The sequence below is a fragment of the Nyctereutes procyonoides genome, unplaced genomic scaffold (assembly GCF_905146905.1).
Source record: "Nyctereutes procyonoides isolate TBG_1078 unplaced genomic scaffold, NYPRO_anot_genome, whole genome shotgun sequence".
NCBI classification, from domain to species: Eukaryota; Metazoa; Chordata; class Mammalia; order Carnivora; family Canidae; genus Nyctereutes; species Nyctereutes procyonoides.
The window spans coordinates 39,652,633-39,667,339 of record NW_026575146.1 but is presented as its reverse complement, the minus strand read 5'-3'; the positions used below and the strand labels follow the sequence as shown (position 1 = coordinate 39,667,339).

Below are 14,707 nucleotides of genomic sequence, written 5' to 3'. Positions count from 1 at the left end.
TATCCTTTTTTTATGGCCAAATACATTCCATTGTGCGTGTATATATCACATTTTAAAATGTACAGTTCAGTGGTATTTAGCATGTGCATAGTATGCAACCATCACCATTATCCATCTCTAGAATGCTTCATATTGTACAACTGGAACCCTATGCCCATTAAACAATAACTGTCCACTCTCCCCCCACCCCCCAGTAAAGTTTCTGCTTTTTGACCTTTGTCTGGGTTACTGCTTTCTGGGTAACTCACACAAAAAAGTCCATTCCACACCCAGTCTACCTTTGTCTTTTGTTAAAATGAAGACTCTGCAAACCTAATGTTGATAGGCTAAGATGTGAGTTATAATTTTTATTCGTTTATTTTTCCTCTTTCTTGAACTTGGTTTCCTCCCTTTAAAAAAATATACCATCTAGTTCTTAGATTCTATGTCCTTCTTCACTCAAATATTAGTGAAATTCGCACTGTGAGGCAGTGGACTGCCAGAGGTTTCTACTCTGTGCCTCTCCGACCACATATGGTTCCACATCTTCCTTTGTTTGACCTCCTTATTTGGCTTCCATGGCATTTTGAAAAAATTCTGTAATTGACAGACATCATGCTTGGCCAGGAGACAAATAGCTCAGACAGTTGTGTTTGCTACTGGATGCCCTTTGCCATTTGAGTTCGTGGTCCCTGGCTACCTTGGTGGCTGTAGGGTGAAGTGGGGCTTAATCCTGAGTCCTGGGGATGGTGAGGATCCGATATTATGTGGAAGTGCAGCCAAGGATAACGGTTGAACCCTGTGCTTCTCAAATACGGCTCTTGTTTTCCTGGGTGCGCAGGGTAGGGTTTCTCCTGGGCTTTTACTCCTTCTGAGCAGTGATCTTACATTAGCTTCATTCTGAAAAGAACAAAACTACTGTATGAAGCAAAATGCAGACTTTTCATTGATGTTTAGGACACTGGTATTTACAAATGTGGTCCCTGGGCCCAAGTGTTTCCAGCCATGCCTCCAGCATCTCTAAGGGTAAGAATTTATCTGTCATTAGTTTCCTTGGAAAAGTTCTGAAAAGTCCAGTGTTAAGGCACTCCATGGCTTCTCTGGCCTTGCCCTCCTTTAGTGAGTGAGCTTGAACTTGGCAACTTCCCTGCCTTCTGACTTGGAGCGTACCTGGTCCTGGCTTGCTGACCTGGATCTTACCTTTTGTGTTCTTGACTTTACTTTCTCTTTTCTGATTCTCTCCTCCTTCAGGTTTTTATCTTTAGGTTTTGAACTCTGGTTTGGTGTCAGGGTTCTGTTTGAAATCTGTTTGAAATCTCAGCCAGAGCTACCCGGAACCCCCTCACCCCAACATTTGGGTAAAATGAAGCAAAGGCTAAAGACCATATAGGACTTTGAGCTCCTTGGACCCGGTTTCCACCTTCTTGACTATCAGGACTTTATTTCTGTGCTTCCTCTTTTTCTCTGTGTTTTAGATTCTCTCCATGTAGCTATTTTAAATGGCTGTTTTACAGGCAACCTTTCCGTTTCAAAACGTTCTTTCCTGTTTGCAGATGAGCTTTTCTTATGAGCGGTTGCTGCTACTCTGCTAACTGACTCTCCTTTATCAATAAGATTTCTTGTTTTCCCCAGATTTTTTAAAAACCTGAGAATTAACTTTCCAGGAATGCCAAACCGCTGCATTTCATCTTGACTCATTTGTCACATGGGCAGGCTTCCCGCTGCAAAATCAGCATGAGCTTAAACTTTTTTTTGTTGTTGTTAGAAGAAAAGGAAAGCAATGTGATTCTTTGGCAGATACTCACATTATTTTCCCAGTAATCTGATAAAATCCATCCCTCCATCCCCTAAAAGCAAATCTTGAGCTAAACTTTCAGCTTGTTTTTTTTGGGAAGGGGCTTAAACAAATGCACTCATTTTGGGGGGAACAGATCTCTCTCTAGGCAAGGCAGGCTGGGCTGCATTCCTGCATTTCTTATGCTGCAGAGGGAAAAGTTCACGAATGTAAGGGATTGCTTTTCTAAAGTTATCTGCGAAGGGAAAGGAATAATTACGTCTGTGTGATTCAAACCTGGGCACCATCCAGGTCCCCCCAATTAGCTGTAAGAACAGTGCCTTCTATTGTGTCTTGGAGAATTTCAAGGAAATTTGCTTTCCTGATCACTGTAAATGACAGCACAGTCCAACCAGCTTCTCCGAGTCTTGAAGCAGAAGGGGTCATATGATGACAGAGACATTAAGAGAAGAACAATTGCTGTAGCATTTCAATGCCAGGGGGTAAAGAGGGACCAGTGATGTAACATTTTATATTTTCCTAGAAAAAAAATCAGAAACTTCTTCATTATGAGGGGTGATGGAATATAGATATTTTCCATACCTGCACAGATGGTGGGAGTTATAAAACGTGTTTTCTTTTTCTTTCTTTCTTTCTTTCTTTCTTTCTTTCTTTCTTTCTTTCTTTCTTTCTTTCTTCCTTCAACCTTGTTTTTCAGCATAACTTGTGTTTCTGAAGTCACACTGGACTGGGGGTAAAATTAAGGTGAAAATAAGTCACAAAGGAAGCTCTGTCTCTATAAACTCTGGAAACTCCAGATTCTCACACTCTTCCTTCCACATGGTGCTGGGAGTCCTTCTGGAGGCACCTCACATGTGCTTCTTGGGTGCCATGTGGCATCTGCCATTTCCTGCCTCTCCAGGTGTGGTCCACAAGGACTACCACATTGTGTTTTCTCTGATGACCTTGATACCTGGTGCTGACGCTCTAGGGTCTGTGTTGAGGGCATCAGTCCTGATGTCCTCACCTGTTACAATACCACTGCCAATTAGGTTGCCTGCTGATGGGGTGAGGCTTGGCAAAGCTCATGCCATGACCCTGATGGCTCTTGCTCAATGTGCTCAGCTCTGCACAGAGGTTGTGCTGGGAAAGCCATTGCTCAATGTGGCTCTGTCTGTGCTCTCAAAGTCCTGTGGAGATATCTGTCAGTGTTTCTTTCCTTTTAACAAACCTGTTTGAATTGAGGACCTGTGGCATGAGTCCTGGATGACTGGCAGGGTAATCTGAGTGACAGGCATATATTTTCTTCCCAAACAGCCTCCCTCTCTTTCCTGGCTTGTTCTCCTGGAATGGACCTCACAGTGAATAACCTGTGGCTCCTTCATCCCTCACGTGCATCGCCTCTGTTCTCAGATGTGCCCAGGTATGCCTTGGTCTTTGGGTGAATACAACTGAAAAAAGCACAGCTACATGTGTTTGACTTCATTCCATGCAGGGCGAAAATATGTGAACCAAGAGTTGAGCGTTTTGCAAATCTGTCCAACACACTGATCAGAACGTGGACTTTGCTTTGCCTCCATGGGCAAGGATAAGCCTTTGTGTGTGTGGATGTGTAGCAGGTGAAAATTCTAGAGCCTACTTTAGTACTTTTTTTTGGGCAATAACTCCCAAATCTATGACTCCAGTCTGGATCTTTCCTCTGTGCTTCTGATTCTCATCTTCCCAGAATCTCCTCCTGGGATCCCTGTTTTCATCAATGGATCAACCAGTTTCCAAACCAGAATCATCCTTACATCCTCTCACTCCCACACAACCAAAAACTCAATTGTAAAATTAAACACTAAACCTCTGACAGTTCTAATATGAGCAGAGAAGGACAGGAGAGTGGGGATTGTGAGTCCTGTATTTTTCTCTAGAAAAAAATATACTGGAGATAATACCTAATAATTGAAACATTGAATTAATACTCCTTGTCCTAATAGAAAAGGTTTCCATTAACAAATGCTACAGTTTTGGACCTATCAAAATTCTTTTTCTGTCATTTACTAATATCTCTAGTAGTCAAAATAATGGAAGGCTCTAACTTGGACATATTCAAGACATGGAAAAAGGAACACACTGTCCTAAAAGTGAGCACAGTTGGAGAGCACATATTTGGGGAATCTGCTGCAGGTGTGTATATTGTCCCCTTAAGTGCAGGGTGAGAAAATCATCTTGTATAATTGTTTTTAAAATGGTGGCTTTCCTCTGCATTTAAACTCAGAACATTTTATGAGATTTACTTTTTAAAAAATTAAAGATCTTATTTATTTATTTGAGAGAGAGAGAGAGATAGATAGAGAGAGAGAGAACAAGCAGAGGGAGCAGCAGGCAGAAGGAGAGGGAGAAGCAGACTCCCTGCCAAGCGGATAGCTCAACATGGAGCTCTATCCCAGGATCCTGGGATCAAAGCCAGATGCTTAACTGACTGAGCCCCCCAGGTGCTACCATTTTATGGGATTTAAAAGCAACAGATGACCCATCTGTGAATGCCCTTTAAGAAACCATTCAAGATAGAAGTTGAATCTGTGTGCTGGTTGCTGTCTTGATTGGTTGGAGGGAAGTGTCCAAGACATCACAGGTGCCCTGGAGTCCTGGACAGTAGAGTTGAGGCCTCACAATCAAATGGTCTCCATGTTTTCTGTGACTGGAGGCCAAGGCTGACGTGATGGGCTCTATCTTCTCTGAACATTTGGCTTAGTGTGGAATCGAGTGGTGGGGTGAATCCATTAAGGAAAACCTTGCCTCACCAGAACCTGTGAATTAATAGTTTAACTAGTTGAACACTGAATTCAACCAGTTAGACATGTAACCAAAACTACTTCCAAACTTCTGCTCCAAACACTGATGGTTCTCTGCAAGGATAGTTTTGTGTGAGCACAGATGGCTTTATGAAGATTCAGATATCTTGGGATTCATGAAGGAGCTACTCTAGAACAAGTAAAAAGGCACTGGAAAATGTTTGGAAGTTCTTTACTTTTAGTGCTCAAATGAAAATGGAGCCTTGGGTCCTAAACCAGATATTGTATTATGACTCATGCCATGATTGAATTACAGGTATAATTTCCCAAAAGCAAATCATCCTGAGAATGCAGTAAGGAGTTTCCCTTGCTGCAGCAATATTAATTTGCTGAAGGGCTAGTGAGGTTTAATCTACAACAAGACATGAGCACAAAACTTAGTCAAGTCAGCAGCAAAGAGAGGCCAAGGAACCTCAGGTATTAGTTTTCCCACCTAATGGCTACATGATTTTAGACAATTGATTTAAGATGCCTCCACCACTTTTAAAAATTTATTCACTTATTTCAGACAGAGAGAGTGAGAGAGACACAGTGTGAGTGGGGAGAGGAGCAGAGGCAAAGGGAGAGTCTCAAGCACACTCTCTACTCAGCACAGAGCCCAGGGTGGAGCTTCATCTCATGACCCCGAGATCATGACCTGAGCTGAAATGAAGAGTCGGACTTAATGGACTGAGCCACCCAGGAGATGCTCCCCTACTTTTAAAAAAAGAATATCTCTCCATTTATTTAGATTTTATTTCTTTCTACACTGTCTCATAGTGTTCTGTACATAGATTTGTGTGTATTTTGCTAGATTTATAACTATTCCATTTTTGAGTTTGATAGTAAATGGTTATTTCAAAAAATTCAATTCTACTGGCTCATTGCTGATACGTGAGAAATGTGTCGACTTTTGAGTACTGACATTGTACTTTGCTTTTTGTTGTCTCCATCCACCATCTTCAAGATATGGGGAACTGTGTTCTGTTTCCATCATATTTTTCCCCCATGGTCCTGCGGATCTCTCTTTTTTCTTTTTATCTTTTTTCTTAATTTTTTTTTATCGTGGTAAAAATACTAAACATATGTATTCTCGTAATAAATTTTTAAGTGCACAGTCCAGTGTTGTTAATTATAGAACAATGTTACAGCAGATCTTATACATCTTGCAACTGAAACTTTATACAGTATAGTTGAACAGCAAAGATCTGGACATTCTAAACTTCAGTTCTTTTTCCAGTATCCATAAAGTTTATTGGAACACAGCATCACCTATTAATTCACATATTATCTGTGGCTGTTTTTGTACTGCAGTGCAGATTCCCCTCCCCCCCCAGCTTTATTGAGATATAGTAGACATATAACATTGTGAAAGTTTAGGAGTACAGTGATGATTTGATACATGTATATATTGTGAAATGATTGCTACAATAAAGTTAGCTAACACCTCTATCAACTCCCATAATCACCCTTTTTTTTTTAAATGATGAGAACATTTAAGATCTATTTTCTTTTATTTATTTTATTTTTTTTACATTTTTTAAAATTTAAATTTAAGATCTATTTTCTTAGTAACTTTCAAGTATATAACACAGTATTGTTAAGTGTAGTCACTATGCTATATGTCAGATCCCTGGGGCTTATTCATCTTATAGCTTTAAGTTTTGATTAACGTCTCCCCTCCTCCAAGCCCCTGGCAACCTTCTTTCTACTCTTTGCTTCTGTGAGTTTGACTGTTTTAGATTCCACATACAAGTAGGGTCTAATAGTATTTGATTTTCTCTAACTTATTGCTCTTTGTACAATGCCCTTGAGGCTCACCCATATTGTCACAAATGGCACATTTCCTTCTTTTTAATGACTGAATAATATTCCATTGTGTATATGCCACAGCTTTTTTATCCATTCTTCTCTGGATGGACACTAGTCTGGGCTAGTGTGCATTATACTGCAATGAATATGGGGTGCAGATTTTACTTCAAGATAGAGACTTCATTTCTTTTGGATAAATACCCAGAAGTGGGATTTCCAGATCATATGGTAGTTCAATTATTATTATTATTATTTTAAAAAGATTTATTTATGTAAGAGAGAGAGAGTGCTAGCATATACAAGCAGGGGGAAGGGTAGAGGGAGAGGGAGACAAGCAGACTCCCCACTGAGCACAGAGCCTGATGCGGGGCTCAATCCCAGGACCACAAGATCATGATCTGAGCCAAAACCAAGCATTGGGTGCTTAATCGACAGAACCACCTCCAAATTTTTAATTTTTTGAGGAAACTCCATACTTTTTCTTTAGCAGCTGTAGCAGTTTACATTCTTACCAATGGTGTATAAGGTAAAGCTTAGTATTTCTTATCTGTGAAATAGAACAAATAATATCTATCTGGATTGTTGAGGCTACACTTAACATAATGCTTGTGAAATACTAACGGTAGATTTCTATGCTTCCTGTGTATAGAGAAGCTATTATCAATTCTGCATATCCCTGAATATGAGAACAGTATGAGTGGAGTTGTTGGAGTGTTTGGCCCCGGAGCTAGCACTTACAGGTTGCTCTCTGAGTGTTGACATGCCATTTTCTCCCACTACTGTGAATTCCGTAGGCTGGGCCCTGTTGGTCCTTGACACCTACTAGGCACTTGATGCATGTTCAGATCTTTTAACTTCAGAGCTGCTTACATGTTTTCAGAAACAATTTGAAGAAGTCTAGATACCAGACTTTTTTCCCCCTCCCTTCGTTGACTGAAAAGTAAGGTACGCATTATCTGTGGACTTTTGGCCTGAGGGAGATTTTGGTAAAGCAACTAACTAGACAACTAACTTGTACTATTAAATGTCAAACTTGCTACCCATTAGCATGAGTCTAAGACTGATGTTTTATGGGAGAATTCTTATGTTATTTTTTTTTAAAGAGTTTTCTTTGAAAATATTTTAACAATTTACCCTGAGCATAGTTTGGGTTTAGTCCACTTATTGCCCTGGGTTTTTTCTCTAGTGGTGAATGGTTTTGTTGACTAAAATTCGTTAGTTCCATATCAAATCTACAATATGAGATTGTTGAGTGTGATTTTTTCTCTTTCTTTCTAGGCTAAATTGGAACCTTATGGACATCGAACCTAGAAACATATGCTGATGTGATTTATAGGTAGAAAATCTCTTTTCATATTATTAACAAAATCACTGTTGTGTTCTACTCTTTGTTCTCTGGGGATGAATCTTAGGAAATCACTTCCTGCCGTTCAGATACCTTAGAGCTCCAACTGCCTGAAGCTTAACAACAGATTCAACAGAAAATATGATTCAAAAATCCAGCAGGTTATGATGACAGGAAAAATGTTTCCCATTTCTCCTGAAAGGGTGGGGAGGGGACAGGAAGGAAAGGAGAGAATTTTAGAATCCGGTTCTTCCATGTCTGAGAAGAGACAGTTCAGATTAATTACAAGGGCCTTGAATAAGAAACAGAATAATATTCTCTGTGGAGCATCACATTAGCCAGCCACAAACATTTGGTACTCATCCCCCAGGCGCAGAGAGAAGTTTAGACAGGTCTGGAAAAAAAAAAAATCAGGCCAAGCATGTCTTTAAAAATGAAAATTGGAAATAAAACTCATTGTGCTCACACAGCTCCTCTTCAGACCTATGAGCCCTCTCTGTAGTTGAGTCTATCACTTTAACAACCCTGGGAGGTTCAAGGTTTCCTAAGTACATGTGTCTCTACTATCTCCCCCCACCCCCTATAGAACATATTTTTCCAATTTACTTTACAAAGAGATTTAGGTCTTCCCTGTTGTGCTTTATTCACCTATAACAAGGGGGATCATGACTATGTTTCCATCTCCCGGGGAACATTCTCTCACGTTGCATTTCCAGGATTGCTGTCCAGATGTGAAAGGTTAAGTTACTTTTTAAATTTTCTTCAGAACAGGGAATCCCTTAATGGAATATATTAAGTTATTCATGCAATGCCAGGTTAGTCAGGGTGCCTTTTGTTAGGATAAACAAGAACACTTCAGAGCTTTGCCTTTTTTCTGGAGCTTTCCATCCCAGCCACTGTGATAGAGAAAAGGCTGAGAATTTGGAGGAGATTTGAGAAGAGTAGAGGACTGATTCAGATTTGTTACTTTCCAATTCCTGAGCACTCAGTTTTTATGAGCTTGTTGCTTCCGATGAGTCTTAATCCTGGGAAGGCAGCCCCCAAATCTGGCTCCCAAGCCATTGGTGTGTTGTTGGGACCAGCAGCATGTGTGGGTCAAGATCAATGAGAATTTCTTTTGATGGGGGCACCTGGGTGGCTAAGTAGTTGAGCATCTGCCTTTGGCTCAGGTCGTGATCCCAGGGTCCTGGGATCGAGTCCTGCATCGGGCTCCCTGCAGGGAGCCTGCTTCTCCCTCTGCCTGTATCTCTGCCTCTCTCTTTGTGTCTCTCATGAATAAATAAATAAAATCTTTTTAAAAATTTTCTTTTGAATGAAACTCACAGTGGCTCAATCCAGGCTATGAATTAGATGATGCTGGCTTTTTTCCTTTGAAGAACTGACTGCATCTTTACGTCAGTTAGAAAATAATCCATTTTTGCAAAGGAAAAGACTCTGAAGGGAAAGGAGAGGTCAGGGAAAGCCCAAAGTCCCTCCCTGTGTCGATCCTGCCCCTAAAAGGGGGATTGCTAGGCCGGCCCATCCAGAGCACAATTGGACTCTTTATATTCCTTCTGCTTCTATTTCCCTCCTCATTATTGCTTCCTGAAGCTTAAAAAAAAAAAAAGTGGGGGGGATATTCGTGGTTCTTGGGCTTGAATCTTAGAAACACCTCAGGCGGTGTAGGGAAAAGAGATTAAGAAACTAGACAGTCTGCACAAGACACCTCAAAAACCCTGAGCTACGTATTGCGTTAAACACATGTTTGTGGGAAACATAATTTGGAACCAGTGGATTTGGCCCTTGAATATTGGGCAGGTACTTCCTGAATGTTTTGTGCCAAGTTCTTAACTTTTCTAAATCTCAGGCTAATTAGTAAAACGGGAATAATTGGATCTTCCTCACAGGTGGTTGCAAGGACCCCGTGAAATATATGACATTGAACCATAGGAAGCTGCCAGTATTCAATTGTTTTTGACCTTCGCAGACATCTCTCTTACTCCTAAACCATCCTAGCCACCCAGGTGTTCCAGGGGCAAACTCTAAAGTACACACCAGTTTTAGTTATAATAAAGTGAAAAGTTACTTTTTCCTCTCCTGTGTGGGAGAAGTGGAACTTTCTTAGGGAGCAACTAAAGAATAATGTGACAGGAAGGTGTGTGCAGAATTTAAAGGGAAAAGATGAAGAAGATAAAAATAAGTGAGATGGATTTTTATCTGTTGGATAACCTTTCACTACTTTAACGTGGAACGGGAATTAGGTGGCTCTGTTTAATCAACTGGTTTAATGAGCTGTGGGTATGCGAAACATTCACACCATTCCTTATTAATAGTTTTGAAAGTCCGTTTATTTAATATCAAGACTGGCTTGATATTAAATAAACTATTGTATTTTTCAAAGGGTGAAACATTTCCTAGTCAAGCCCCTCCATCAAAATCCTCCAATTTAATAATATGATTAATAAGGTTACTTGAAATTTGGATGATATTCACACATTGCATAAAGGAAAAGCAACTTGATGTTACAGGTCATCTGGAATAGGAGATCCATTTAATATTTATTTATTAAAAGATTTATTTAATTTATTTATTAATGAGAGATATGGAGAGGGGCGGGGAGAGAGAGAGAGAGAGAGAGAGAGAGAGAGAGAGAGAGAGAGAGGCAGAGACACAGGCAGAGGGAGAAGCAGGCTCCATGCAGGGAGCCTGACATGGGACTCCATCTCCGGTCTCCAGGATCACACCCTGGACCGAATGGAAGTGCTAAACTGCTGAGCCACCCGGGCTGCCCTGATATTTATTTTAAGAAAAAAACAAAGAGATACAATAACACTAGCATTTTTTTTGAGGTGACTATAATTCAAGGTACAGTAAGGCTTAGTAAATAAACAGGGTAGTGAGGGTGAGTATCACACTTGATATATTTTCTTCTTATCTAGTTGAGATATGTTAATATATAAACTATATATATATATATATATATATATATATATATATATATAAAGCAGACTGATGTTCTGAAGCTAGAGTTGATAGTTTAGGTTTAAATGCTTGAATAAAGATTGTGATAAAGTGGAAGATTTGAAACAGTGCTAATTCCCTACCTCAAGGGAAAAAGATCAATTAGGAAGAATTAGTATTTTCCATGATCCTATAATCATGTGGCTTTGTGTAAAAAATCAAATGAGGATATTTGCATTGAAATTCTCAGACATGAGTTTTTGTTTTGGGTTTGGCAATGAATTTTGCAGTGGCTTAAACCATTTGCCTTTATATTTTCATGGATAAAGATGCTTCATTAAGTATTTGGGTGTTTTTTTTTCTCTTTTTCCTTGGGTAGAGGGTTTCCATATGTGCAGAATGTACATGTATGTTGACTATCTGGATGCTTTGAGGGGTCTGTAAGATAACTTAAAAACACTGAAGAGGTCTCTATCTGCTCTATACTATTTTAATTCTCAACCATGAGAGATATTTCAAAACCCAGGAAAGATTTTTGTTTTTGGTTAGGGAAAGACTTGACTTGTGCAGAAGTGTGCTAAGTGATCAGTCTTACCGTGGGGGCAAACCCCAGTGGAAACCAAGACCCAAAGTGGCCCACCAACACAAGTGTGAACATGTGTTCGGGCCTGTGTATGGCCCCCATGGAGAGGTGACATGTGTATATGGACTTTGTCAGGGACAAGGAAGGAAGGAGAAGAAGGTCTCTGTCTCAGCATAATGATCATCAGCACCTCTTTCTGTGTTCAGAACTGCATTAGTATGGATGATAAATTATATGGCCTCTGCAGGAGGAGCTCAAATATACCAGAACTGCATCTGTGTCCTCAGGAGGGTACCGGGCTTGTAGGAACATTTACCATCTCCAAGTTTTGTGGTTGTTGGTGATCTCTTTCTGTTTGTCTGAAGTATTTTGCAGCCTGATATTAGGGCTGGTGAACCTGTCTTCAGCAGAGAGGTGGGTGGGAAAGATACGGGACAGACTGCCAGTGCTTGGGAAGAAGAGCAGCAAAGAATGGAGCTGGTGGCAGTCTTGGGAGGTACCCAGGACTGAGTTTTACTGAAAGACCCACAGGGTCTCCCAACAATGTTCTACTGAATCGTTGGGTCATGATGATAGCATTTCAGAATTGGGAGTGGTCTAAGAGGTTAATCTAGTTTCTCCTTTTGCCTCAAGTAGACATAGGCTGCCATTTGGATGGCCTATAGAATCTTGTTTTGGTATGTCACTGTACCAGGTTTCCTCCTGGGTGTGCAGCAGCAGATTCACCCGGAGAGTCAAAGCTGCCTTGGTAGTGGATGTTTTGAAGAAATTGGTACAAGCGGTTATTTTTAAATAACTGAACACATAGTTAGAAATGGAAATGAGTCACTGAAGAATGGATAGCAAATAGTAGATGATGTGGTTCTGAGCTATTGTCTAATCCTGCCTCAGTGTGAATTAGTAAAGGTGTGGTAAAGGGAAATGTCTTCTTGATAGTTTCTGGATTCTCTTCTTGATTGGCACATTCTCCTGTGACTCTTCTTTAACATTGTTCCAGGTCCAGTTTCTCTTATTCTTGAGACCTACTCAGTTCTACTTCAGCCACTTACAGCCCAGTGAAGGTTCATGCCTTCACAGTGTTGAGAACCTTACCTGCCCAGAAATCACCATTCCTCCTGCCACCAAGGAGCCCCCATGCATGATGCCATTCAGCAGGGGGAGAACCTATCCCTGGAGACCTGATTGATGACACCCACAGGAGTCTCTCAGTTCCTCTGGAGCTGCCTGGATGTTAGGGAACCAGAAGATGGAGGTTGGGTAACCCCCCCTCCTTTGCGATGACTTTGCTGGGGCTCCTTCTTTCCTTGAGAGGCTCCCTTAGACATCTTTCATTATTGTGTTTATTCAGCAAATGTATATATATATTTTAAAGATTTTATTTGAGAGAGAGTGTGCATGTGAGTGGGGGGGGCACAGAGAGGGAGAGAGGGAGAGAGGCAATCTCAAGCAGACCTCGCACCCAACTCAGAGCTGACGTAGGACTTGACCTTACAATGCTCAGACCATGACCTGAGCTGAAACCAAGACTCAGATGCTCAATTGCCTGAGCCACCCAGGTGCCCCCAGCAAATTAAATGTATCTTGAGCACTTCCTATGTGCCAAGGTGATGCTAGCTGCAGTTCCTGTGGGCTGTACTAAGAAGTTTGATGAAAGAGTTTTTGTTTTGTTTTTTTAATTTAAAAAAATAGTCAGGAAGTGATATGATCTAGTAGCAAGAATTTAAAAAATACTCTATCTGCTGTATGGAACAGAGGCAGCTGCTGGGCAGGCATGGAAGCAGGAAGACCATCTAGGGGCTGCCTTGAGGCCATCCGTGGGGGCTGGAGCAGGGGTGGTATGGGTCAGGATGGGGAAGGGTGGGTGGATTTATACTACAGTTTAGAGATAGAAAGGATACAGTTTGGCAGTGGATTAAATAAAGGAGAGGAATGAAGAAGGAATTAACAATGACTCCTAGGTTTGTGACATGTGCGAATGGGCAGTTACGTACTAAGATGAGGAAGATGGCAGGGGTGGTAGGGTCATGGGAGGATTACCAGTTCTGTGGGGTAAATAAGAACCTTTTGAACTTCTCATGGACTTGAGGGCATGTCATAAATTCACTTCTGAAGAATCTTTTTTTCAGCTGAACAATTCTACTTAACAAGATAAATTTATTTTAGTATGTCCATACTGGATCATGGTTGACCATTGTGTAAAGAAAGTCATTAAAAAAATATATCTCCCTCTTTAATTCTGTGGCTTTCTGCCAATGTTACTTCCTTACTCATTAAGGAGTTCTGCTCTCATGGTATGTCTTTGGCTCATTCAATTTAAACAACACATTTTGTTTAACTTTTTGTACTTGTGAACTAAACTTGATCTTTTATCACTACTAGTTGTATGTCTTCCAGATCCCACAGACTTATTTTTCAGTACATAGCCACTGATCATGGTTATAATTACATTTTTTCCATTTTAAATGGTTATTTTCCTTTGTTCAACAGAGAAAAAGTGCAGAACCAGAGACAAAGATCTTTAGTGTAAGCAAGTTGAGGGATGTCTTTCTGGAGGGACTAAAGGAATAATTCAGGGGGAAAATTGCTCTGGAAAATACCCAATTTCTATTTCTTTAAATATTAGTTGTCAAAGAAAGTTTCATAAATCATTGGTTAATATTTTAAGACAAATATAGAATTAGATAAAAATGTTTTCCTCAAAAATATCCCAGCTGTTCCCAACAGAACCTCAGAGTCTCACTTCCAATCAGAATCTGGGTTGAACAATAGTCATTTTAGGACAGATGTTCCCCAGTGCCAAGATTTTTGTGGCTGGAAAAGTCAAGAGAGAAATGTAGACCAGCTTTATTGTGCTTGGTCAGTAATTTTCAGTACTTGTTAGGTAATCACAGTGGAAGATAACAGCAGAATTGGGCTTTAGAGTATCCTCACAAATAATCATTTGTAATTTAATCTTAGAATTTCCTCTGGACCCCAGTCAATTTTCATGAATTTATATTTTTCTGGTTTTCTGTGGGTATGGCTTGCTTGTCCAAGCCTTGTATTTTTGATAAGTTCCCATTTTTAGCATCAATAAACAAGGGGCACCTGAGTGATTCAGTCACTTAAGCATCCAACTCCTGGTTTCTGCTCATATCGTGATCTTAAGGTCATGAGATTGAGCCCCACATGGAGCCCTGCATGGAGCCCAGGACTAGGCTTGGCATCTGGCTTCGAGTCTCCTTGAGATTCTCTCCTTCTGCCCCTCCCTTGCCCTCCATCCCTCCCCCTGCCCATGCTCTCTCTCTCAAATAAATAAATGAAGTTAAAAAAAAAATTAAAAAACAAATCAGAATTTTATTGAGGTTGAAATTGTCCTGGTGAGACTAATATTTAAGAATGAAAATAAGCACTTGGTTGAAGTTCAGCCTTCCGTGACTGCCCCCCCGCAAATCCCCCACACTGCTTTCTTTCCC

General features: G+C 40.5%; 1 long non-coding RNA gene across 1 annotated transcript in view; it reads left to right on the top strand.

The window, feature by feature from the left end:
- The first annotated feature begins 3,009 nt into the window (after positions 1–3,009).
- LOC129500688 (uncharacterized) overlaps positions 3,010–14,707 on the top strand; it is a 50,863-nt gene continuing 39,165 nt past the window's right edge. The window contains exons 1-2 of the long non-coding RNA XR_008662589.1: positions 3,010–3,176; positions 7,663–7,720. This is a non-coding gene — a long non-coding RNA (uncharacterized LOC129500688). The remainder of the gene's footprint in view (positions 3,177–7,662; positions 7,721–14,707) is intronic.